This window comes from Arvicola amphibius, chromosome X (genome assembly GCF_903992535.2).
Source record: "Arvicola amphibius chromosome X, mArvAmp1.2, whole genome shotgun sequence".
NCBI classification, from domain to species: domain Eukaryota; kingdom Metazoa; phylum Chordata; class Mammalia; order Rodentia; family Cricetidae; genus Arvicola; species Arvicola amphibius.
The window spans coordinates 69,697,367-69,723,432 of NC_052065.1; positions in this window are offsets into that span (position 1 = coordinate 69,697,367).

Consider the following 26,066-nt stretch of genomic DNA (forward strand, 5'->3'; position numbering starts at 1 on the left):
CTTTAAGTTGGCATTAAAAGATATTCCAGCCGGGCGGTGGTGGCCCACGCCTTTAATCCCAGCACTCGGAAGGCAGAGGCAGGCGGATCTCTGTGAGTTCGAGGCCAGCCTGGTCTACAAGAGCTAGTTCCAGGACAGGCTCTAAAAAAAGCTGCAAAGAAACCCTGTCTCGAAAAACCAAAAAAAGAAAAAAGAAAAAAAAAAGATATTCCAGAAATGAAAATAAAATTGACTGACCTTAAAGGTTTACTATTTACCTTTGACTAGCTTTTGGTGCTATTCCCTCTTTGTTCACTATTAAAATGTATTTCATATCATATTTTGTCCTTGATTCTTTCTGTGCAAAAACTATTTATATACCATGCTCCTTTCCAGAAAAGGACAGTGTTTAAACCATGCTCTTTTGTTCACTAATTTCTGACCTCAGTTTTTATGTTCCCTCTTTCAATATCTCTCTCTGCTGGGCTTCATATTTCTAGCAAAAGAACTAGCCTCCTTTCCTCAATTTTCCATGCAAAAAGGCACCACCTAGCTCATGTAAATGTCTGGTTAGTGTACTTCCCCATGATCACCAATCAAGGACTTGAAGGGAGTTCTTCTATTTCAGCTTCAGCTTTGTATATATCCTCTTTCTTCTTTCTAGCAAGTCTTTACTTTCTAACACATTGTCAGCTGCCTACAATATCCGATATCTTTATTGCAATGTGGATGACCTCTAAGTGCATAGTGTAATTATATTCAATTACAAATTCAAACCTAGTGCTTGCATCTTACTGAGTTGGTCTTTACAAGGTTATAAATTCCTTTGCCCAATCTTATTCTATCATATTAGTCTTGAGAAAACAAGATTTTGAATAGTTTAAGAGTTGTCAGTGGCAGTAAGACTCTAATTCATAAACATCTTTTAGGCCACATCTGCTTATGGACACCAATTTAAGGGACACTTGGAATATTTCAAATGTTTCTGGATTTTCTTGAACATTAAGAAGATCTGTCAATTCTAAGTATAAATCCATAGACTTCAATAATCACTGACTTTCCAACTTCTTGAATTTCTTGACATGATACTTTTTTGTCATTCCATTACTTTAATTTGTCACTACCCTAATCTAAACTTTTGGTTCTCTACTACTGGATTCTTCTAAATCAGTGGTCATCAATCTAAGGGTCATGAACCCTTTGGCTAGCCTCTATCTTCAAAAATATATCCATTAAGAATCAAAGCAGCAGCAAAATTACAGTTATGTAGTAACAAGGAAAATAATTTTATAGTTGGGGTCACCACAACATGAGGAATTATATTACACGGTCATGGCATTTAAAATGTTGAAAACCACTGCAAATCATCTCTAAGAATGCTAATATTACAAATAACTATCTTAATATAGGCAATGTCAGTTCTCTGGATTCTTTTTTAAATGTTTCAGTAGTACTTTTTTCTGAGTGTACTTTCTCAACTAGATGATTTTTCCCTCACTGTGTTTAATCTCAATGTGTCCACCATCCTTTCTCTTCTTTCACCTCTTATCTATATTCTTCCTAGTTCCTCAGTCTCATTGTTTGTGTTTTCACTATATATTCTATTATTCAGGCTCTGAGTTACTAAAATATTGTTTAACTCTTAATATCTTTTCTTCAGCTAAGGATTCTGAGAATCCCATTTTCTAAGCTAAGCTACTGAGAGAAATATATTTTCATTCAATAAATATGATTGCTAATTTTGTGTTATCTTCCAGAATATCACTCATTTGTTTCGAGAATCAATTCCCCATCTTTAGTAATATCTTTGCAAGTCACATTATGTTTCTAGCAGGTAAATAATTTAAAGCTGGGCATGCCTATGATTAAAATGATTTCTCTTCAACAATCTATGGTAGACATCAGTTCTTTATATCTTTCCTGCATTTATCTATCCATTGATAAAATGTCTTAATCTGTCTGTGAAACCACACCATATTTACAGTCTTAATATATATGTTTGGATGACATTAATTATATACTTCAACCTAAGATTTTTTTATTTTATTTTATTGATTTTTTTTAATTCTTTATTTTTTATTACTTTATTACTTTATTTTCTTTATTAGTGTTATGTACATACATGCACAGATGCACAGACACAGATACACACACACACACACTCACACTACTGAGATCATTTAGAGTTGCCCATATGTACTTGTGTTTAGGGCTGAACACTTATGATTGAATAACCTCCCTTTGGGTTTATCTTTCGTACTCTCAGTAGCCAATGACTGCCTGTAGCTCTTCCTCTAGAAGCATAACATTGCAAAATTTCCCTCATCCATATTCGCATGGCTGTCATTGTGTGATCTTGCTTAGTTAACCGCATTATTGAGATTTCACATGTGTGTCTACTGTGTCATGGGTAGAACACACCATCTTCTAACTGACTTCTGGTCCTTTAGCTCTCAAAATCTTTCTGTCCCCTCTTCAGTGATATTCCAGGAGCCTTATTTGTAGGAGTCGCATGGGTTTGGAATACGTATGTAATAGTCAGTTATTCTCTGTGTTTCTATCAGTTATAGATCTCTGTAATATTGTCTTCATCATCTGCTAAAAGAAGATTCTTTGATAAGGGGTATATCTACACCTATCAGTGCATATAAGAGTAAGTATTTAAAATATACTTAGAAATTCTAGTTGCATTAGAAAATTGCAGTAATAGTTTATTTTCAAGGATGTATCACCTCTCTGGCAATGGAGAGACCAATGTTTCCTTCCTCCCATTATCTCACTTGTCTAAGCTTTCTGTGGACACTGACTCTATAAATTCCCTATTTAGAGATCATTATTATCAACAAATAAATTTTCTTTATTGTGATCATATGATTATTTTTTCATTTATAGCTGATAACATTACTTGATAATTGGCATTTGCTTGATACTTGGGAAGTTATAAGGATAATAAATGTGCATGTATTCATACTTTTGTTCTGAAAAACTGATATTTTCAAACACTCTTATATGTGTTTACATATTATTATGGTTCAGCCCATCACATAGTACCAAAAATATCTCAATGTGTCAATATTACACTTGCTACTTAGTAGATGGTTAACGATAATGAATAAACTTTTTGCCCTTTTGAAGATAAACTAAGGCTGTTTTGAGATACATTTCATGCAGACTTTGCTTTAGACATGACAAATTATTTAAGTCATTAGGATGGGTGTAGGAAAACATAAATATTTGTGTAACTTCAGTACATGACATGCTGGAAAGACTACTTCTATTAAACCTCGGTTTCCATTTTACATGTTAGAAGCAAATTATTTTGCTTCTACAATAGAACAGACTTGAACTTACATTTATCTTCAGTAAAAACAACATGGAAAACATTACTATATTAATTTTAAGTGTTTCTTTCTCAGTCATAAAGCAATTTACTACAGAGTTAAGGAGTCAAGAGCTTAATTCCATGATAGGATCGACTCTTTATATTTTGGTTCTCTTGAATTATTAATGTGCACTTAACTTATAGTTTTGAGTTTCTTACCATACTATTTATATTACTGTTGAAGTTCTAGACTACATATTCTTAATACAAATAGCAAGAGTACAAATTCAAGAAAGCAAGCATTTCTTAGCTTTAGTCAGGCAGAGCTTCTCTGAAACAGATTCCCGGAATATCTACTTATATATATATCAATGGCCACATATCTCCAAAATAAGCTTAAAATGTCAGGAAAATATTTTATTCCTCCAAATCAGAGTTTTATTGTTAATGAAAAATGATTTGGTAATTTTAGCCAATTGTTAGTGTTTTCCATAATGATACAGTTGAATAATGTGGTTATATGTTTACTTTCAAAAAAGATTATAATTTGATATCCCTCTTTTGGTGGTATAATTTGTTTTTGTTCTCATTTGAACTATACTCTTCAAATATAAAAATGTTTTCATTCATTTTGATTACTGTTTAGTGTCTGAATACCAACTCTATTTATGGAGATAAATTTTCTAAAAATATAAAATATTTGGAAATGTCCTGAAGTTGTCATCATAAATTATAGCATTAATGAGCTGTAATATAGCCTAGTAAACTATGTGCCTAGCAACCATGTCACCCTTGTTTCATTCTCCAATACTACAAAATAATCACATTAAGCAAAACTGGCATTATATTCATATTTACAGACAAGAAATGGTAGGTACAATGTATTTTGGGTCATTTAAGTAAGTTGCCATAGCTTATTTTTATCAATCTTAGATTATAAGACCTCCCTTTATTGGTTATAGTCTGTGTCTCTCCCATACCTTTGTGATTGAAAATGTCTACATGGGAAAACAGTCTGGCATTCTAGCACACACCCAGGAAACACAATGGGCATGTACAAATGCAGGTGAGCCATTTCCATTTGATGGAACCTTCCCTGATTTCGTTCTCCTTGTCTGCTGCTCAGGGATGGTAATACTCTAATTGTGGACTGACTGTGGGAATTACATCATCATCATTATCTAGGACAGTTTGACAGTAACAACTACAGTCCAACAGGAAGGTGGTGGACCATGCCTTTTATGCCAGCACTCCAGTGACAGGGCTTAGGTGGATCTTTAAGTTTGAGGCCATCCTGGTCTACAGAGTGAGTTCTAGGAGATCCAAAGCTATATAGAGACCAGACTCAAAAAAGAAAAGAAAAGAGAGAGAGAGAGAGAAAGAGAGAGAGAGTGACAGAGAGAGGAAGGGAGAAAAGGAGGGTGGAAAGGAAAGAAGGAAGGAAGAAAGGAAGGAAAGGAGGGAAGGAGAGAGGGAGGGAGGAAGGGAGAAAGGGAGGGAGGGAGGGAGGGAGGGAGGGAGGGAGAGAGGGACACTGAAAGACTAAAATGATTAAATGACAGGTAAAGATGTGACCAGTGTGCAGCACCAGCCTAGGATCTCCCACTGAGGGGCTAAGGGTGTGGCTCTGTGGTAGAACATACACCTAGCTTATCTTACAATGTTTCCAACGACTAAAATTATTTTCATCAGTATTTTTTTTAGCTTTGCCCAATTCTCAGATGAAGTCTTTCTGATGACAGTTGGGTAGTCACCAATTTATCACAGGAAATGACCAGTTCAGGCTACTTAGCCACTACTGCTAGGTTGGAAAAACCCTTATGAAAAATGCCTAAAAGGCAGGTATAGAATATCCAAAATTAACAAAATTAGAACCCAAAAGAGGGACATAACAAAAGACAACAAGGAAATCTAAATGATCATTTAGGTCATACTTCAAAAACCTGTACTGCACAAGATTGGAAAGCTAAAAAAAATTGGACAAATTTCTTTTATCTTTTTTTTGTTTTTCAAGACACTGTTTCTCTCTGTAGCTTTGAAGCCTGTCCTGGAACTAGCTCTTGTAGACCAGGCTGGCCTCAGACTCACAGAGTTCTGCCTGCCTCTGTCTCTTGATTACTGTGATTAAAGGCATGTGCCACCACCACCCAGCTGACAAATTTCTTGATAGTTACCACAAACCAAATTAAACCACAATCAAATAAACAATTTAAAGAGGCCTATAACACCTAAGGAAATAGGGATAGTTATTAAAATCACCAACCCCCCCCCCAAAAAAAAATCCCATGGCTTCAATGTAGAATTCTGCCAGTCTTTAAAAAAAGAGCTAGTAGTAGTACTTCTCAAACAGAAACAGAAAGAACATTGTCAAATTTCACAGTCATCCTGATATCCAAACCACACAAAGGCTCAACAACAAAAACAAAAAAGAATTACAGATCAATTTCTCTCACAATTATTGATGCAAGAAAACTAAACAAAATGCTTGCAAAACAAATCCAATAAAAATAAAAAAGGTCATACACCATGGTCATGTGTGCTTCATCCCAGAAATACAGGGATGGCACAAAATATGGAAATATGTCCATGTAATCCTTCATATAAACAATCTTAAAGGAAAAACACATTATCATCTCATTAGATGCAGAAAAATCCTTTAACAAAACTCTACACCCCTTCATGATAAAAAGCTTGGAGATATCAGGGATACAAGGAATATACCTAAATAGAACAAAGTTAATATACACCAACACAATTGCTGACATCAAATTAAATGGAGAAAAATTCAAAGCAATTCCAATAAAATCATAAGCAAGACATGGGTGTCCACTTTCTTCCTATCTATTCAATAGAGTAGTGGAAGTTTTTACTAGATAAATAAGATCACTAAAGTAGATCAATAGGATACAAGTTGGAAAGGAAAAAGTCAAAGTATTGCTATTCACACATGATGTGACAGTTATACATAAGTAACCCCAAAACTTCTATCAGAGAACTCCTACAGATGATAAACACCTTTCTGAAGTGGCTGGAGAGGTTATGGTGTAAAGGGAACACTCCTGCATTGCTGGTGGGAATGCAAGTTAGTATAGCCCCTTTGGATTCCAGTGTGGTAATTTCTCAGAAAATTAGGAAACAACCTTCCTCAAGACCACTTTTGCGTGTATATCCAAAGAATGATCAATCATGCCACAAAGACTCATGTTCTACTATGTTCATAGCAACATTATTTGTCATAGCCAGAACCTGGAAACAACCTAAATACCTGTCAACCAAGAATGGTAAGGCAAATGCGGTACATTTACACAATGAAGCACTACAAAACAAAAAAAAAAAAAAGAAAAAGAAAAAAGAAAAGAAAAAATAAAAAAATGACAACATGAATTTTTCAGGCAAATTCATGGATCTAGAAAACATCGTTTTGAGTGACGTAACCCAGACCCAGAAAGACAATTATCACATGTGCTCATGCATAAGTGGTTTTTATACATAAAGCAAAGAAAACCAGCCCACAAATCACAATCCCAGAGAACCTAGACAACAATGAGGACCCTAAGAGAGATATACATAGATCTAATCTACATGGGTAGTAGAAAAATACAAGATCTCCTGAGTAAATTGGGATCATGCGAACCTTGGGAGAGGGTTGAAGGGGAGGGGAGAGGAAGTGAGGGGGGCAGAGAAAAATGTAGAGCTCAATAAAAATCAATAAAAAAGAAAAAAATAGTAACCCTCTTATACACAATTGATACAGAGACTAAGAAATCAGGGAAGATTGCCATCTGTGCTATGTTAATTCTACCTACCCAACAGCATGAGAGAGCTTTCCATTTTCCTGTGTCTTCTTCAGTTTCTTTCTTCAAAGATTTACAATTCTTGTCATTCAGTTCTTCCACTTGTTTGGTTAGAGTTACTCCAAGCTGTTTTGTGGTATTTGTGGCTATTCTGAAGGGTGATGTTTCTCTGATTTTTTTTTTCCTCAGCCTGTTTATTATCTCTGTAAAGGAGGGCTACTGATTTTTTGAGTTAATCTTGTATCCTGCTACATTACTGAAAATGTTAATGAGTTGTAAACATTCCTTCATAGAATTTTTTGGGTCACTTATGTAAACTATCATATCATCAGCAAATAATGAGAGTTTGACATATTCTTTTCTTATTCATATTCCCATGATCTCCTTTTGTTGTCTTAGTACTCTTGCTAGAACTTTAAGCACTGTATTTAATAGATATGGAGAGAGTGAACAACCTTGTGTTATTCCTGAAGCCTTATGGTGATGACATGCTCTGTTCATAAGGTCACCTTATCAAGGAATAGTTAACTGGGTATAAAGTCTGTGGTATAAACTTTTGTGGTACACTGTTGAATTTTGTAGATATTGTTTCAAGGATGCCATTATAAAAGTGCGGGTATCTAAGACAAATGGTAGCGAATCCATAATTATCATAATAAATATGACACAGCTCTCAAAGATAGAAATAGTAGAAATCGAAATGAGAGTTTCTGTATTAAATTACAGGATGTAGCAAGTACCATGATGCCTGACAGGCTGCTCCCTAGAAGCTTTGTCAACATTTTCTGGGGCATACATTATCTCTTGCCAAATTTACAGACTGTTCCATAAAACACAATTCTGATTAAAACGTCTGTCTTTCAATGACCCTTGTGTAAGTATTTACACAATGAGAAACATTGAAAATTCAGTTTCTAAGAATATTTCCCCCTCCCTGTGAGCTTATTTTTCCTTTATCAGAATACTCTTTTTATTTCTCTTTAACTGTGAGTGGCATGACTCTCAGAGGTAAAACAATGGCTCAAAATCTCTCTTACCTTAACCATTTGGTATGTCTATGTTCTTTTCTTTTAGCCTTTATTTATTTGCACATTAAAGCTTTATTAGCCTCTCATACTTTTTAAGATTACTTTGTTTATTTGTTTGTTTTTTTGAGACAGGATTTCTCCATCGCTTCAGATCTTGTCTTAGAACTAGCTCTTGTAGACCAGGTTAGCCTCGAACTCACAGAGATTTGCCTGCCTCTGCCTCCTGAGTGTGCCACCACAGCCCTGCGGGACTACTTTTTCATTTTAAAAACCAATGATATTTTATGACATAAATATATACATTTTTCATTACTTATTTTGAAATGACCATTATTGATATATCAAGCAAGTAGATAACGTTCAGTAGAGAAATTAATTTTTCTAGGAATGATAGATCACTACTGCATTTTATTCAGGATACTTTAAAGGAGTAAAATGAAGAAACATTATTTTTTAATTTTTTACTACAATAGACAGAAATTCACTTCTTAATCTTGGACACAGACAGAAAAATGACAAATCTCCATGTGCAGTAGAATTATCCAATTTTTCTATTATTTGATACAAATAGAACTTTATTAAGCCATAAATAAAGCAGAGGTCATGACATTTTAATAAAATAGAGCTGAAAATCATTGTGCTGAGAGAAATAAATTACTCTAATAACAAATACTGAATTGCCTTATTTTTATACAAATTCTAGACTGTGTGTACATGCATGTTTGTATATATACATGTATATGAATGCATGTGCTGTGTGTGTGTGTGTGTGTGTGTGTGTGTGTGTGTATTATGGATTAGAAAAGGGACCATGAAATGGGAATAACAGATGTTTATAGTATAGATGAGAAAGTGGTAGAACATATGTAACAAAAGCAGATGGGTGCTGCAGTGACATTTCATTTGTATTTTAACAAATAAATCTTGCCTGAGGATCAGAAAAGTAAAAGAACCACACTGGCAAGCCTTATAGACCAGGAAGTAATTACATACACCTTTAATCCCAGTGGCCACACTAGTTTTCCATGGAAACCATGCAGTAGTGTGTATGCCTTTAATCCCAGCCCTAGAGGAATATAAAACAGGATGAGATAGCTCTCAGACACAGTCTCATTCTGCTATTCCTGGTGGCAGGAATGGCATTTCAACTGAGATAGAGGTAAGGGCTAGTGGCTGGCTGCTTTGCTTTTCTAACCTTCAGACTGAACCAAATTTCTGTCTCTGAATTTTAATTAATCGTGCTTCAGGGAGTATTTCGGAGGAGGTGGGATCAAGAATGAAAACATAAGGACTATGAAAGTGAGAGCTTAATAAGAACAAAACGTACTTAATAAGAAAAAACACACACACATATGAAAATGCCGTAATAAATCAGTTTACTCTGTATGCTTACTTAAATTTTAATTTAAAACTGGAAGCAAAAGTTGTTAATTCAGAGATTGAGCACTTAAAAACATGTATAATAATCTGTTTTATTTTCAGTGACATAACAATAGCATCAGTAATGGGAAAATAACAAAAAGAGTCAAGTAAATTTCCCTTTTTTCAGATACACACTATTTACCTCTCTAGAAGGGGTGGGACCTAGAATAATGAAGCTGATAAATGAGGCATAGTAGTCTCAGGCAATAGCTAACTTTATTCAGAGCACCAAGCAATTTATACTCTGAGTGTTAAGAAGAATCACATGAGTAAATTGTACAATTAGAATGGCTAGCTGCACATGGCAGTGTCAAAAACACGCTTTTTCATGGAAGCATATAAACAAATAACGATAGTTCTAATGAATAAGCTGACGAAAACTCATTCTTTTCCACTACACTGATAGGATCACAAAAGCATAATCCAAGAGCAATTCACCTTTGAAGAAACTGGGGTCACAAGACTGTTGTCTTGTTTTCTTGGAGATTTTGCCTCCATTCTTAAATCATGTTCTAAGAATACATTCTTTGTAACTATTTTGGTTTGTGAGATTTGAGGGAATAGGTGATCTCAGGTTTTTTAAATGATCATAATCATATTTATTCTTTCAAGATTTATTCTTTCTAGGCCACCTTCTATTGAATCCTAATATTTTTCAAAGTACAAATTGAGTTAAATGGCCGGGCGGTGGTGGCGCACGCCTTTAATCCCAGCACTCGGGAGGCAGAGGCAGGCGGATCTCTGAGTTCGAGGCCAGCCTGGTCTACAAGAGCTAGTTCCAGGACAGGCTCTAGAAACTACAGGGAAACCCTGTCTCGAAAAACCAAAAAAAAAAAAATTGAGTTAAATGTGTAATATTGAGTCAATAATTTGACAAATGTTTTTAACAACATACTATTTTATATCATTGTATTAGAAATTGATAGTATAATGTTACTAAATCAAAAGCAAAGCAATGTCTTCGGTTTCTTGTAGTATTTGTATTCTAATGTGATGAAGATAATAAGTACACAAACATATATATTATATTCAAAATGATAAAGACAAATATAATAATTAAACAAAGGAATGAGATTAATAGCAATGCAGAGGCTGATATGAACAGTGATCATGATTGGTAAGACAATCTGGGGCTGGGCTGCTGAGAGAGGTGACATTTGAACTGAGATGTAAAATATAAAATCATAAATACCTATTGTAGTGAGGAGCTGCAGGCAGGCCTGCTTTTCATCCCGCTCGGCTCCCGGCCACCGGCTAGCTTCTGCTCCCAAATTACAACACACAAACTGTATTCTTTTAAACACTGCCTGACCCATTAGTTTCAGCCTCTTACTCACATCTTGACTAACCCATATCTAATAATCTGTGTAACACCACGAATGGTGTCTTGCCGGGAAAGATTCAGCACATCTGACCTGGTGGCTGGCTTCATCGCATCTCTCTGAGAGGAGAGGTATGGCGATTTATTAACTTCCCTTCCCAGCATTCTGTTCTGTCTACTCCGCCCACCTAAGGGCTGGCCAATCAAATGGGCCAGGCAGTTTCTTTATTAGCCAACAAGAGTCCTCTATCATTTCTCCCTTTTCTGTTTAAACAAAAAGGCTTTCACTTTAACATAGTAAAATTACATATAACAAAACAGTTATTAAGTAAGAATTACAGTTACAATATTTATATCCATTTTATCTTTTATCATAACAAAGGAAAACTGTAACTATCTATCTATTCTTCAACTCCATCAAAGACTCCAGAAGAATTACCTAGGTGATTCTTCTATTACCTAGGTGAACAAGAAGTAAGCTGTTTTCAAAACTCTAGAAATGACAGAGACATCTTGCTGCCTGGACAGTCACCCAAAGTTCTTTTGTACCGTTGGGGTATCCATCTTTGGCCTACAGGCCCATAAGTATCCAGAGACATTTCCATGAAGCCGGAAATATCGAAGGCAGTTCAGTCACTATCTGCTGTGTCCTTCAGAATGTCTCACAGACTCTTTCATGAGTCAGGAACCCCGAAAAACCATCTCACCTTTAGGCAAGATCAGCAGTCCTCTCTCTGAGGGTTCTCAGTGTCTAGTTTATGCAACAGTCCAGGCAAGAGCAGTTTCTTGCCCAAATGGCTATCAAACTCAATAAGAATCCTCTTCAATGCACATCATCTTCTTGAAGTAGATTGGTGCTACCAGGAGCAGACATGTCTCATTGTCACGGAAAGCCCTAAGTTATTAAAACATTTAAATGCCATATTCTGTAGTCTTTGAAAGATATTAGGAATACCTATCTAACTGAAATATATCTCTATATATCTAGAAAATCTAACTAACATGACTACAAGCTTACCATTATCGATGATTATTTGTTAACAACCTTTATTTCCTAATTATACATTACAGTTTTAAAATGAGCAACACAATCACAATAGCTTAATCAAGATCAGAAATACATATACATATAACAAAATTGACCTTACATTTAAATCACTAAAGCAAAGTCCATATCAATGCAAATTATTCATATCTATATCATATCCACCTTTAAATGTAAAAAAAATTTATAAACAATATTTGGGAACATGGGCACAGTTATTTCTCTCCAAACTGCTTCCTGCTGAATGGGGACGGTGTTAATAAGATCCATGGTGTAACCTGTGTGCCAGGTTCATCTCAATCATCAGTTGGGTGAAGTAATTTTCTGAAGGTGTTCACAGCAACCCTTCAGGAGGGCGTGGTCTATCATAACATATTGGGATAGAAGCAATCCATATGGTCTCATTTTCTGTAAAAATAAAAGAAGAATCTCTTTTCCAAAGTATCATATCCTTAGACCCAAATTCTGAAGTCAAGGTATTTTCAAAATATCTATATTGGATTAGCTCAGTAGCATTTATAAACAAATATCTTTTAGCAGCTGTTGCTCCTTCCTCAGCATTCAAATAATTCAAAGAGAGCATAATAGTATACAGCATCAAGATTCTTTGTGTATTTTCCATCTTTGTGTGGCTTTATTTTAACCTCTATTTCATTTATTTTTACTTTTATTTTTGGAGACAGGTTCTCTGTATATCTTTGTCCTGGAATAACTCTTTAGACCAGGCTGTCCTTGAACTCACAGAGATCCACTGTCTCTGCTTCACAAGTGCTGGGATTAAAGGTGCGTGCTACAACACCTTGAACTCACAGAGATCTGTCTGTCTCTGCCTCCCAGGCATTGGGATTAAAGGTGTGTCCTGCCACACCTTGAAGTCACAGAGGTCAATCTACCTCTGCCTCCCAAGTGTTGGGATTAAAGGTGTGCACTACCACACCCAACTACTTTCTTTCTTCCTTTTTTACCCTAAGAACTTTAACCTATAGTCTGCATATAGTTTTAACACACTTTAAATCATTTAGAGGTTTTCTTTGTTTTTGAATCTCTCTTTACTGTATCTCTCTTTTTCTGACCACATGAGTCTTTAATTTACCAAACAATATCGGTAAGACTAAAGCTGTGGCTTTGACAGCTAGATCCAGCCCATTCCTTAGCTTTCCAGCCTCATGGCAGAGGTACGGGCTGTAGCCATGTTTATCACCACAACTCTGTGGCGGTTCAAGGTCCCTGCCAGCAAGCAAGCTGCAACAGTGTCAAACAACAATCAAAAGCTCCATAGTCAGGACAGCCCACTTGAAAGAGCCAGAGCCTGCCCTTGCAGGACAGCCCAGAAATCCAGCACTTCAAAACTGCACAACCTTTTTCCTGCTACGGCCGAAAACTGAAAAACATGCACTTAGCTTTCCATCAACACCGTTTAAGTGTTTTGTGGAAGGATCTCTTAAAAGAGCTGCAGGGTTTTGCAGCTAAAGCTGACTCAGGAAGCCTCTCTTAGATGAGAGCGCTTGTTAGCCTCTAGCAAGCAAAGCCAGACCCAAGAAATTGCTGCTAACAAGAAAACATGCTTTAATCTACTCTTTCCCAAGCTTTCTCAGGCTTTCTGTGGATTCAGTTATCCAAGTGGGCGCCATTCTGTAGTGAGGAGCTGCAGGCAGGCCTGCTTTTCATCCCGCTCGGCTCCCGGCCACCGGCTAGCTTCTGCTCCCAAATTACAACACACAAACTGTATTCTTTTAAACACTGCCTGACCCATTAGTTTCAGCCTCTTACTCACATCTTGACTAACCCATATCTAATAATCTGTGTAACACCACGAATGGTGTTTTGCCGGGAAAGATTCAGCACATCTGACCTGGTGGCTGGCTTCATGGCATCTCTCTCAGAGAGGAAAGGCATGGTGATTTATTAACTTCCCTTCCTAGCATTCTGTTCTGTCTACTCCGCCCACCTAAGGGCTGGCCAATCAAATGGGCCAGGCAGTTTCTTTATTAGCCAGCTAGAGTCCTCTATCAACCTATAAGATAAAAAGTGAATTGAAGAACAAAAAAAATTATAATTTACTTGAGATCATGGCAAACAATGGCCGATGAATAAAAAGAAAACGTAAAATTATATAGACTGTTCAAACATGGTACTTTGCAAAGAAAACATGAGGCAAGAGGAAATAAACAAATCATACAAATTATAACAAAGTGAAAACATGAGGGACAGCAGAAATTACTTAAAATCAAAATGAAGAGAAAGATATTCCATGGGGTTTAGAACAGCATGTACAATGATACTAGATTAAATGATAGCAAAATTCTTTTGAATATCAAGCAAAGAAGAATGTGATTAAGAACAGAGGAAGTCTCTCTGCTTCTCCCTGTTCCAGAGACAGTGATGTGTGTCCTTAGTAGTGAGCTGTGTTTACTGGATACAGCAGAGATATCTTCTTTTTTAATCCAATCCATTACTGTATTTCTTTTCATTGAGAATTGAGACCATTAATATTTAGAGTTATTTATAAGCCATGCCTTTTAATTAATATTATTTTCTTGTAGTGATATGGATTCCCCCTTGCTTCTGTTGATTTACTGTTCTTGGAATGTTTATTCCTCGTTTCCTCTTGCATATTGTTAACTTGTTCTGACAGACATTTACTGGTACATTCTGGAGACCTGGTTTGGTATATACAAATAGCATGAATTTGGTTTTATCATGGAGTAATTTTCTTTGTCTGTTGTTTAGTGGTGCCAAATTTTATGTCAAACATTTAAATAGAAAGTATAAAGTTTCTGAGCAGTTCATATTTAAACAAATGACAATCATTTTTATAGAAACTTTGCAGGGATTTTTGTAAACAAACTTGAATATAAAATTCTTGGGTGTTTTAGATTTATTTATTTTTATTTTATGTGTTGAGTGCTTTGTCTACATGAATGTATATATGTCAAATGCATACCTGTGTCCACAGAAGCCAAAAGAGGGAATGAGATGCCATGAAACTAGAGTTACATGCAATTGTGAGAAGTCATCTGGGAACTAGGATCCAAACCCTATGTATCACAAGGGTTTGTATGTATGATGCTCTTAACCATCACGGCATTTATCCATCTCTCAAACCCTTGTATTTTAAGCTCACTTTTTACAGAATGTTTTATTTTTCAGATTTTCAATGTGAATACTAGAAATACAAGTTCCATTACATAGTAATGAAAATTAAGGACTGCACACCTTCAGGTAAATGTTAGAACATACCATTTATATTACTCTTTCAAAGTATAATGTTATTGAATGAGTTAGTTACTTTCTATCTTAATCTATTTACACTGATATTACACAAACTGTACATTGACAATATTATAAGCAACATGATTTTATTTCTTACAGGTATAGAAGTTGAGAATACCAAGGGAAAAACATCAGGAGATCTGTTTCTCCTAACAATAATTTGAAAGTTCAAGCACAGTGTCGTCTACTTAGTGTAAACACGCATGGTAAGAGTGTCAAAGGAACTCTGCTGAATCTTTGCATAATAGCATTCATCTTAAATGGTCATAAAATCTTTTAAAGCTCTTTATATTTCAAAATGCTCCCCATTCATGACCCAAAGACTTCTTACTAGGTTTTAATGCTTACCTAGCATAGTTGTTTTTCTGGCTAACTCTTTTTTTTAAACTTAAATTAACCTGTTTCTCTTTATCTATATTTTGTCTTGGGTCTTATTACCTTTCTTACTTTTGTATATCTTACTTTCACTTCTTCTCATGTCTGCTGGCTGGCTTCTTGCCTTGAGCCTCTCCCTCATTCCTCCTCTTGTATTCTTTTTTTCTTCTTTTCAAGTCTAGATTTCTCTTATGTATTTTCTCTGCCTTCTAGCCCCATTTATCCTTTCTCCTGTCTAGTGATTGACCATTCAGCTCTTTATTAGATCAATCAGGTGCCTTAGGCTGGCAACGTGAACCAAATGCAACATATCTTTTCATAATTAAAAAATGCAACACAAACAAAAGCAACACACCTTTACACAATTAACATAATGTTCTACAATATAAACAAATGTAATACATCCTTGCATAATCAAACTAATATTTCACAGCAACTCCTTTCCTATCATTTTTGTGGTTAATGTTGCAGCATATCAGTGTATATATTTCAGGGGGATATAAATATTCACTCAATTATATTTATTATTTACTTGAGGAAAAGCATGAAATTAATTTTTTACAAATAAATTTATCAATACTATAAAATTTATGTTTGAGATTAAAAACTCAGATTTTCATAATGTTTTCATTAGTATGCTGTGGCTATATACAAATATCATCTTATTAGGTAACAATTTGAAAATAAATTCTAATAATACATGTGATCAAAAATGCATGAAAATAATATGTTAGCATTCTCCCTAAGAGAAAGAAATATTTTCATATACAAAGCAATACTTTTAAATATATCTTTTGGTTTGAAATACCCTGAAGGTTAAGAAAATGGTTGCATTTCTTTTAGTGTTTTTTTCCTTGCATTTTAAGAATGGCATTATGCTGATGGATCATTATCCCACTTAAACTTCATAAAAGACAACTGTAGGTGAAAATCTACTGCAAACCAACAAAGACTGTTTTACATTTCCATTCCAGGTTATAGCCCCCAAATTGTATCACACAAGGTTAGTAGTTACTGAAAAATCCTACTGGGACAATACTATTAAAAAACACATTTGGTAGTTATTAAGTATATTAAAATGGCAAACTAGAGCAAAAAACTCTTATATAGTCTGGTACTTTATTTGTTACATGAAAATGAATTGTGTATAGGTTTTAAATGTTGTATAAACAAGAGAAAATTGCACTAGAATCAAGCTATTCACCATTACCCTCTTCATCTTTATCTTTAATTTCTTTCTATGTTTAAGCCTTTTTGTACTTTTCAATTTCCACTTTTTATTACTTTTCTTCCTTTTTCAGTTTTAACTATTTTACCCATTGACCTGGCTCTTTATTTCCTTTGTGATAATGTTTTCCTTCATCTTACCTTTCACAAGACTACAATCTCTGCAGAATTATTAGCCCTTTATCTCTCTAAATTTGTTTATAACATCATAAATGAACAAACTTTTAAAGTATTTTTTGTAAATTTTTTAGCAATACTAGAAGCAAATGAAAAGAAGACTCAAAGAGATCTTTGGGATGGATTGCGTTCTATAACCAGATTTATTTTCTTTTAAGGTCTGCTATATGTTTACACAGTTCTAACAATGGATCTAACCCCTCGTTTTCTGTCTTCCATTTCTCTGAACATATCTTAGAACTCTCTGGAAAGATGTAAGACACATCTAGGTGATGCTCCTTTTTCTTTCTCCTGGAAATATTGCACAGCCAGTACATGTGATTTTATTTTTGCCTTTCAATATCTTCTGATCTCCATTCTCCATGTTTATTCATTTCACCTCAGTGAGCAGAGCAGCCACTGCTTTTATAGCTTTCATAGTCCCTGGCACTGCAATATATTTTGGTTTTTTATTAATTTCTTACAAAACAGTTTGTTGTTAGTACATGAAATTGGAATAAGTTTTCTTTGTTTATACTTTATTCTGTAAATTTCTGATTTAATTTTTAAATTGAATAATATAAGATTTTCCATATGAGTTGATTATGGTTTAACTTAATATTTATTTATAGAAGTATAATATATAGGCATGTATGTAAAATTCTTTATTATGTTGACAGAATTTCTATCTACTCTCGGTTTATTGAAGTATTTCATTATGTGTTTCATTCACTTAATTTTTGGGTATTAATATTTTTGCCCTTCATTTGCTCAATGTAGTGTATTTTATGAATTATTTTGATATAGTGATCTGTTCCTGGATGATAAGAATAAATTTGACTTGGAAAGGTTATTTGATATTTAGGATGTGGGTGCCTCACTTGCTGTACTTTACAAAATTTTATATCTGTTGTCATCAGAAATATTGATAAGGAATATTCATTTCTTATAATGCTCTTTTCTGATTTCAGTTTGAAATTAATTCTGGCTCCACAAAGCCAGTTTAAAAGCCATCATCCTTTGCCAAGTTAATAAAACTCAGAATAATCCACTTTATTTTTTTTCAAATAATTGGCAGAATTTATCAGTGAAGACAGTAGGGCTCTAGTTGTTCTCCAATTGGAGGATTTTGGTTATGGATAAAAGCAAGTTATATCAGATATATTAAGATTTTTCTATTTATTCATAATTCAGGCTTAGTATCTTTTTAATTTTATTTATTTTTATTGATTATATTGAGCTATACATTTTTTCTCTGCTCCCCTCCCTTCCTCTCCCTTCCCCTTCAAACCCTCTTCATGGTCCCCATGCTCCCAATTTACTTAGGAGATCTTGTCTTTTTCCACTTCCCATATAGATTAGATCCAAGTATGTCTCTCTTAGGGTCCTCGTTGTTGTCTGGGTTCTCTGTGATTGTGATTTGTAGGCTGGTTTTCTTTGCTTTATGTTTAAAAACTACTTATGAGTGAATATGTATGATAATTGTCTTTCTACATCTGTGTTACCTGACTCAGTGTTTTCTAGATCCATCCATTTGCCTGCTAAATTTAAGGTATTATTTTTTTCTGCTGTGTAGTAGTCTTTTGTGTAAATGTGCCACATTTTCCTTATCCATTCTTTGGTCGAGGGGCATTTAGGTTGTTTCCATGTTCTGGCTATGACAAAATGCTGCTATGAACATAGCTGAGTATACATCTCTGTGGTACAATTGAGCATCCTTTTGATATATACCCAAAAGTGATAGTGCTGGGACTTTAGGACTTATATTCTTAATTTTCTGAGAAATCACCATACTAATATCCAAAGGGACTGTACCAGCTTGCACTCCCAGCAGCAATGCAGGAGTGCTCCCTTTATCCCACAACCTCTCCAGCATAAGTTGCCATCAGTGTTCTTGATCCTGGCCATTCTTACAGGTGTAAGATGGAATCTCCGAGTTTTTTTTGATTTGCATTTCTCTGATAGCTAAGTATATTGAGCATTTGCTTAAGTGTCTTTTAGCCATTTTAGATTCCTCTGTTGAGAGTTCTCTGTTTAGGTCTGTTCCCCATTTTTTACTGGTCTATTTGTTCTTTTGATGACCAATTTCTTGAGTTCTTTGTATATTTTTGAGATCAGACCTCTGTCTGATGTGGGGATGGTGAAGATCTTTTCCCATTCTGCAAGCTGCTCTTTTGTCTTGTTGTCTTGTTTGCTTTACAAAAGCTTTTCAGTTTCAGGAGGTCCCATTTATTAATTTTTTTCTCTCAGTGTCTGTGCTACTGGGGCTATATTTAGGAAGTAGTCTCCTATGCCAATGTGTTCAAGTGTACTTCCCAATTTCTCTTCTTTGAGGTTCAGTGTGGCTGGCTTTATGTTGAGGTCTTTGATCCATTTGGACTTGAGTTTTGTGCATGGTGATTGATATGGCTATATTTTCATTCTTCTACATGTGATATCCAGTTATGCCAGCACCATTTGTTAAATATGCCTTCTTTTTTCCATTTTATATTTTTTGCTTCTTTGTCAAAAATCAGGTGTTTCTAGGTGTGTGGATTCATATCTGGGTTTTCAATTCAGTTCCATTGAACCTCGTTTCTGTTTTTATGCCAATACCAGTCTAATTTAAGTACTGTAGCTCTGTAGTAGAGTTTGAAGTCAGGGATTGTGATGCCTCCATAAGTTTCTTTATTGTACACAATTGTTTCGGCTATCCTGTTTTTTGGGTTTTTTTTTTTTTTTGTTTTTGCTTTTCTATATAAAGTTGAGTAGTGTTCTTTCAAGGTGTGTGAAGAATTTTTCTGGGATTTTGATAGGCATTGCATTGAATCTGTAGATTGCCTTTGGTAAGATTGCCATTTGTACTATGTTAATTGTACCTACCCAAGAGCATGGGAGATCTTTCCATTTTCTGGTGTCTTCTTTAATTTGTTTCTTTAAAGATTTAAAGGTTTTGTCATTTAGCTCTTCAACTTATTTGGTTAGAGTTACTGAGTGATATTTTATGGTATTTGTGGCTATTCTGAAGGATGATGCTTCTCTGATTTCTTTCTCATTCCATTAATCATCTGTGAAAAGGAAGGCTACTATTTTTTTGAGTTAATCTTGTATCTTGCTACATTACTGAAAGTGTTAATGAGTTGTAGAAGTTCCTTGTTAGAATTTTTTGGGTCGCTTATGTAAACTATCATATCATTAACAAATAGTGAGAGTTTGACTTATTCTTTTCTGATTTGTATCCCTGTGATCTCCTTTTGTTTTTTATTGCTTTATCTAGGACCTCAAACACTATATTGAATAGACATGGAGAGATTGGACAATTTTGTCTTATTCCTGATTTCAGTGGAATTGCTGTGAGTTTCTTTCCATTTAGTTTGATGTTGGCTTTTGGCTTGCTGTATATTGCCTTTATTATATTTAGGTATGTTCTTTCTCCCAGCATTCTATTTTGTTTTCCCTACCTAGCTCTGTTCCCCTATAGCTCTGCTATAGGCCGAAAGCAGTTTCTTTATTCATTCATTAATAGTAATCTCAGCATACAGAGGGAAATCCCATATCACCTCTTCTTTTCTGTTTAAATAAAAAATGAAGGCTTTCTCTTTAACATAGTAAAATCACATATAACAAAACAGGTATCAACAATAATTACAGTTAATATATTTATATATACTTTATATTTTGTCATAACTAAGAAAAACTATAACTATAACTATAAATTCTTCAGCTCCATCAAAGGCTCCAGAAGATATATTACTACCTAATTAAAAAGAAAGTACATTGTAAGCCACTTCAAAAACTCTAGAAATGACAGAGACATCTCATTGCCTGGACAGTCACCCAAAGTTCTCCTGTATGTTGGAGCATCCATCTTCAGCCTACTGGCCCATAGTATCCAGAACTCTTTCATGAAGCAGTAAATTTCAAAGACAGTTCAGCCTATATTGGCAGTTTGTCAGTTACTTCTGTGTCCTGCAGAAGGTCTGGCAGACTCTTTCATGAAGCAGGAACCCCAAAGGACCATCTGACCTTTAAGCAAGTTTAGAAGTCATTTCTCTGTGGATCCTGCATGTCCTGTTCAACTAACAAACTCCATAAGGAGCCTCTTCAATGCCCATATTTCTCTTGCACCACTTCGTAGTATGGAGGGGTCGCTTGTTGATTCCTGGCCACCCAGCTAGCTTAGACCCAAAATAATCACACAGAAACTGCAGTAATTAAAATACTGTTTGGCCCATTAACTCTATCTTCTTATTGACTAACTCTTACATCTTAATTTAACTAATCTCCATTAATCTGTGTATCGCCATGTGGCAGTGGCTTACTGGCAAAATTTCAGCATGTCTTATACTGGCAGCTCCATGGTGTCTTTCTGACTCTGCCTCCTTTCTCCAAGCATTTGGTTTAGTTTCCCCTGCCTAGCTCTGTTATCATATTATAGGTCCAAAGCAGTTTCTTTATTCATTAATGGTAATCACAGCATATAGAGGAAAATCCAACATCATATATATATATATATATATATATATATATATATATATATATGTATATATATATATATATACGTATATATATACATATATATATTAGCAATAAAGAAGGAAGAGCACCAGTGATGGCTTTCTCTTCTTATAAAGCCAATCAGATTCAACTTTGGGAAGTTCCATACTAATGCACATGTCTAAATGTAACCCCATTCTAAAAGTGCTACCTCTGAAGTTGTTAGTCATATATTTACTATCATCTTAAAACTTCACATTGAGATAAATATATAAGCTTTAGTTCAGATAGTTAAGTCATATCCAAACCATAGAACCAGCCATGTGAAAAAATTCAGTACTTAACTGTAGTAGCAGTCTACTTGTTTGTTTCCTGGCTACCCAGACTCCCAAAATAATCACACTATATTAAATAAGTCAATTTTTGGCCAATTTCTTAAATGTATTGCTAGCTAGTTCTTACATCTAGAACTAACCAATTTCCATTAGTTTATATTTTACCATGAGGTTTGTGGCCTACAGGCAAGGTTCCAACTAACAGCTCATGTCTTTCCCCTCTGACAGCTACATGGCATCTCCCTGACTCCACCTACACTCTCTATATTTATCTCTTCCAACCTGGCTATGTTCTGTTAGGCCATTGGCTGAAAGAAGCTTCTTCATTCATTAAGCAATAAAAGCAACACATAGACAGAAGTACTTCTCACACCATTTCCCCTTTTCTATTTAAATAAGAAAGAAGGTTTTAACTTTAACACAAAAAGGTACATATAGCAAAACAGGTATCAAGCAAAACTTACAGTTACAACATTTATCATTTATATATAATCTTTTATCATAACTAAAGAAAACTATATTTATAACTATTTATTCTTCAACTCCACCAAATACTCCAGAAGGATATAATATTACATAAGTAAACAGGAAATGCATTGTAAACAACTTCCAAAGCTCTAGAATTGACAGAGACATCTCGCTGCTTAGATAGTCAACACAAGTTCTTCTATGTTGTTGGAGCATCCATCTTCAGCCTACAGGCTCACATTATCTGGAAGACTTTCCTATGAAGCAGAAACTTTCAAAGACTGATCCACCTATACTGGCAGTTTGTCGGTCACTTTCTTCGGTGTCCTGCAGAATATCTGGCAGACTCTTTCATGAAGCAGGAACCCCAAGTTCCTTCAGGCAAGTTCAGCAATCATTTCTCTGTGGGTCTTGCAAGTCCAGTCAAGCAGTTCAGGCAAGACCAGTTTCTTGCCCAAATAGCCGACAAACTTCATGAGGATCCTCATTGATGCCCAACTTCCTCTTGAAGCAATTTGTGCTGCCAGGAGCAGATGTGTTTCACTGTCATGAAAAGTCCTAAGTTATTAAAACATTTTAAATACCATATTCTGAAGGTCTGTGAAAGATTTGAAGAATACCTATCTATCTGAAATACATCTCTCTACGTCTAGAAAATCTAACATGACTACAAGCTTGACTATTACAGATGACTTTCTATTAACCCATATTTCTTAATTATACATTACATTTTTAAGTGAGCTGCACAATCATAATACCTTAATCAATAGCAGATATATATATATATATATATATATATATATAAAACAAAATTGACCTAAATTTGTATCAATAAATTAAGATCCATACTAAGGCAAATCCACATAGCATATTCCTTTTAAGTGTAAACAAATATTTATAAACAATCATTTAGGGAATTTGGGCTTAGTTCTCTCTAAACTGCTTCCTGATTTTTGTTGGGTGAAATTTTTTCTTATTGGGGGTTCACTGAGACCTTTTGGGGGTCTTGGTCCATAAAATAACATTAGTCTGGAAGAATTCCATAGGTTCTCATCCTTTGTAAAAGAAAAAAAAAGAACCTTTTTTTCCAAAGTAACATATTCTTTGACTCAAATTTTGAAGTGAAAAAACCTTTAAAACATATATGTTGGTTTATATTAGCAGTCCCCATAATCAAATGTTTTTTCTGCAGTAAAAAATTCAAAGAAAACAAAATAATATACATAATACAGACTCTCTGTGTATATTCCATCTTTACATGGCTTTTTTACTCTATTACTTTTTAAAATTTATTTTATTTTTATCCCTTTAATTTATGACTGTCTGTATTCTGTCTCTTTAAAGACTAATTTTTTAAATGATTTAATTCCTTTTTGTAACTCTCTGTACTTTATTTCTTCTATCTCCCAAGCCTATGTACATTTATCCAACACTGTGACCCATTTAGAGTTCTTTTCCATCTGGATTTATCTTTATTTTATTTCTGTATTCCTTTTTTAACCAGAACAGCTTTTTTATGCTAAGTGGTCATGACTAGGCCCAATAGGGCCTTCCCTGCTATCTCTACCCAGCCCAGCATGGTAGGGACATGTTCAATGCCTCTGCAAGCCACACACACTGCCCCAATTTCAAGTATGCAGCCAGTCTCTGTCGAGCCATTAAGCAGTTTGTAACAATCTGCTCACAGACCTCATTTAAAGGCTCTGTAGGTGGATTTCCTGAAAGAGTCAGAGCCATTTGTGCTGTGAAACCAGGATCAGGAAGACCTCTCTTAAAGGTGCTGTGACAGGTCACAAGCAAGTAGAGTTTATTCCCAAAAAAGAATGCAGTTAACTTTGTGTGTTTTGGGGGGTCTAGAATTCCTTTCCAAGCTGTGTCAAGTTTTATGTAGATTTAGTCATTCCCACTAGCCCTGCCAGAGACAGACACCAGATGGAAACTTGCCAGTAAGCCACAGTCACATGGTTATACACAGATTAATAGAAATTGGTTAAGTTAAAATATAAAATGTAAGAGTTAGCTAGTAAGAAAATAGAGCTGTGATACAGTTTCTGTGTGGTTATTTCAGGGCTGAGCAGTCAGGAACAAATAAGCAGCCTCCCCCTACACTTAACTCACAAATTCACAAAAAATAACTCTCATGTTTATTAGAGACATAAAATAAAAAAGGCAAAAGCACACCAATTTTAAAAGAAAGTAAAATTTATAAGTATAGGCAGGAATAATTTTTTTCCTATTTATTTGATTTATTAAATATGCCTTTGCCTCTAGAGACATGAGCATAACTGTAACAACAAAAAATAGTAGTGTACATAAATCTCAGCCTTTTTCCAAGCCTCACAGTTGGGATTCCCCATATCAATCAGATGTTTTAACAAATGTAATTCTGTTTAGAACTGCAAAATGAGAATGCAACTTTCAATAATATACTGTGGTGAAGCCAGGAATAATTTTGTTTAAACAAAAGAAAGCTAATAAAGCAAAAAAAATAATAAAATATTAATACAAATAATTATATTAAACATTAACTTATTTTAGTGATATTTCATTTGTATTTGAATAAATAAAGCTTGTCTGAAGGTCAGAAGAGCAAAACAGTCAGCCACTAGGCCCTTACCTTTACTTCAGACTGAAAATGGCTATACTGGTCCCAGGAAACCTCAGAATGAGACTGTCTCTGAGAACTGTCTCCTCCCAGCTGTAGGGCTGGGATTAAAGGAATGTACCACTGTCACCGATTTTCTATGACAAACTAGTGTGGCTACTGGGATTAAAGGTAGGTGTTACGACTGCCTGGTCTGTAAGACTGACAAGTGGAGATATTTTACCTGAATGTGGGCCACTGTTGTGACAGGAAGGACCATAATGTTTTCAGGAAGAATATGGAATACTTTGAAACTTTGAACTATAAAAATCATTGAAAAATGTAATTGGGGTTTAATGAGCCATCTTGTGAAATTTTGGCAAAGAATGCAACTGCTTTCTACCCTTGAGATATATTGTTTAATATTTGTCCAAGGATATTTCTAGATAGCCTAATATTGACTATATTATGTGGTTATTAGTAATAATACTTATGTACATATACAAGAAAAATCCAGAAAGACAAAAAGAAAACCAAACTGTATAGTTTAGCAAACTATAGTATCAGGAAATTTAGTGTTAAAGCCCTGGCTTGTGTTAAAAGAGATGAAAAGATTAAAGGAATGTCTGTAGTTTTAAGGGGCCAAGATCTATTCCAAAGGGGCATTTGTGCTTGGCAATGTTATACAAATGGTTCTAGCTTTAGAGTAATGAAGAATACATGAGTTAAGAAGTTGTAGAATCTTTCCTTGTTGCTGGGACTAATGAGTCCTGACCTTCAGCTGGATGTTGAGACTAATGAGTCCTGGCCTTCAGCTGCTTTTCCCTCCTAGAAACTTCTAATTGAAGTTGCTAGAAGCTGTGCCTAGTTTAGAGCATCAGAGGATGGGATTTTCACCTGTTGACCATTGACTACAGTGTATTTAAGTCTACATGGTGTTAATAAAGAGGGGCTTTTGGTATCAGTGTTTAAAGGTCTGCATGTCAGTCTGTCTCTGCGTGTGATTTCTCAACCTCCAGCCCCTTGCCCAAAGCTCGTGAACTGGGTTCTAGTGCACAGAGCGCAGACACAGGGGCACGGTGTGCACAGCACCTTGTGCTTAAGGGGGAATTGATGAGTAGTGACATTTCATTTGTATTTTAATAAATAAGCTTGCCTGAAGATCAGAGAGTAAAACAATTACACTAGTCAGCCATACAGAGCAGGCAGTGTTGGCACATACCTTTAATCCCAGAAGCCATACTAGCTTGCCATAAAGGCT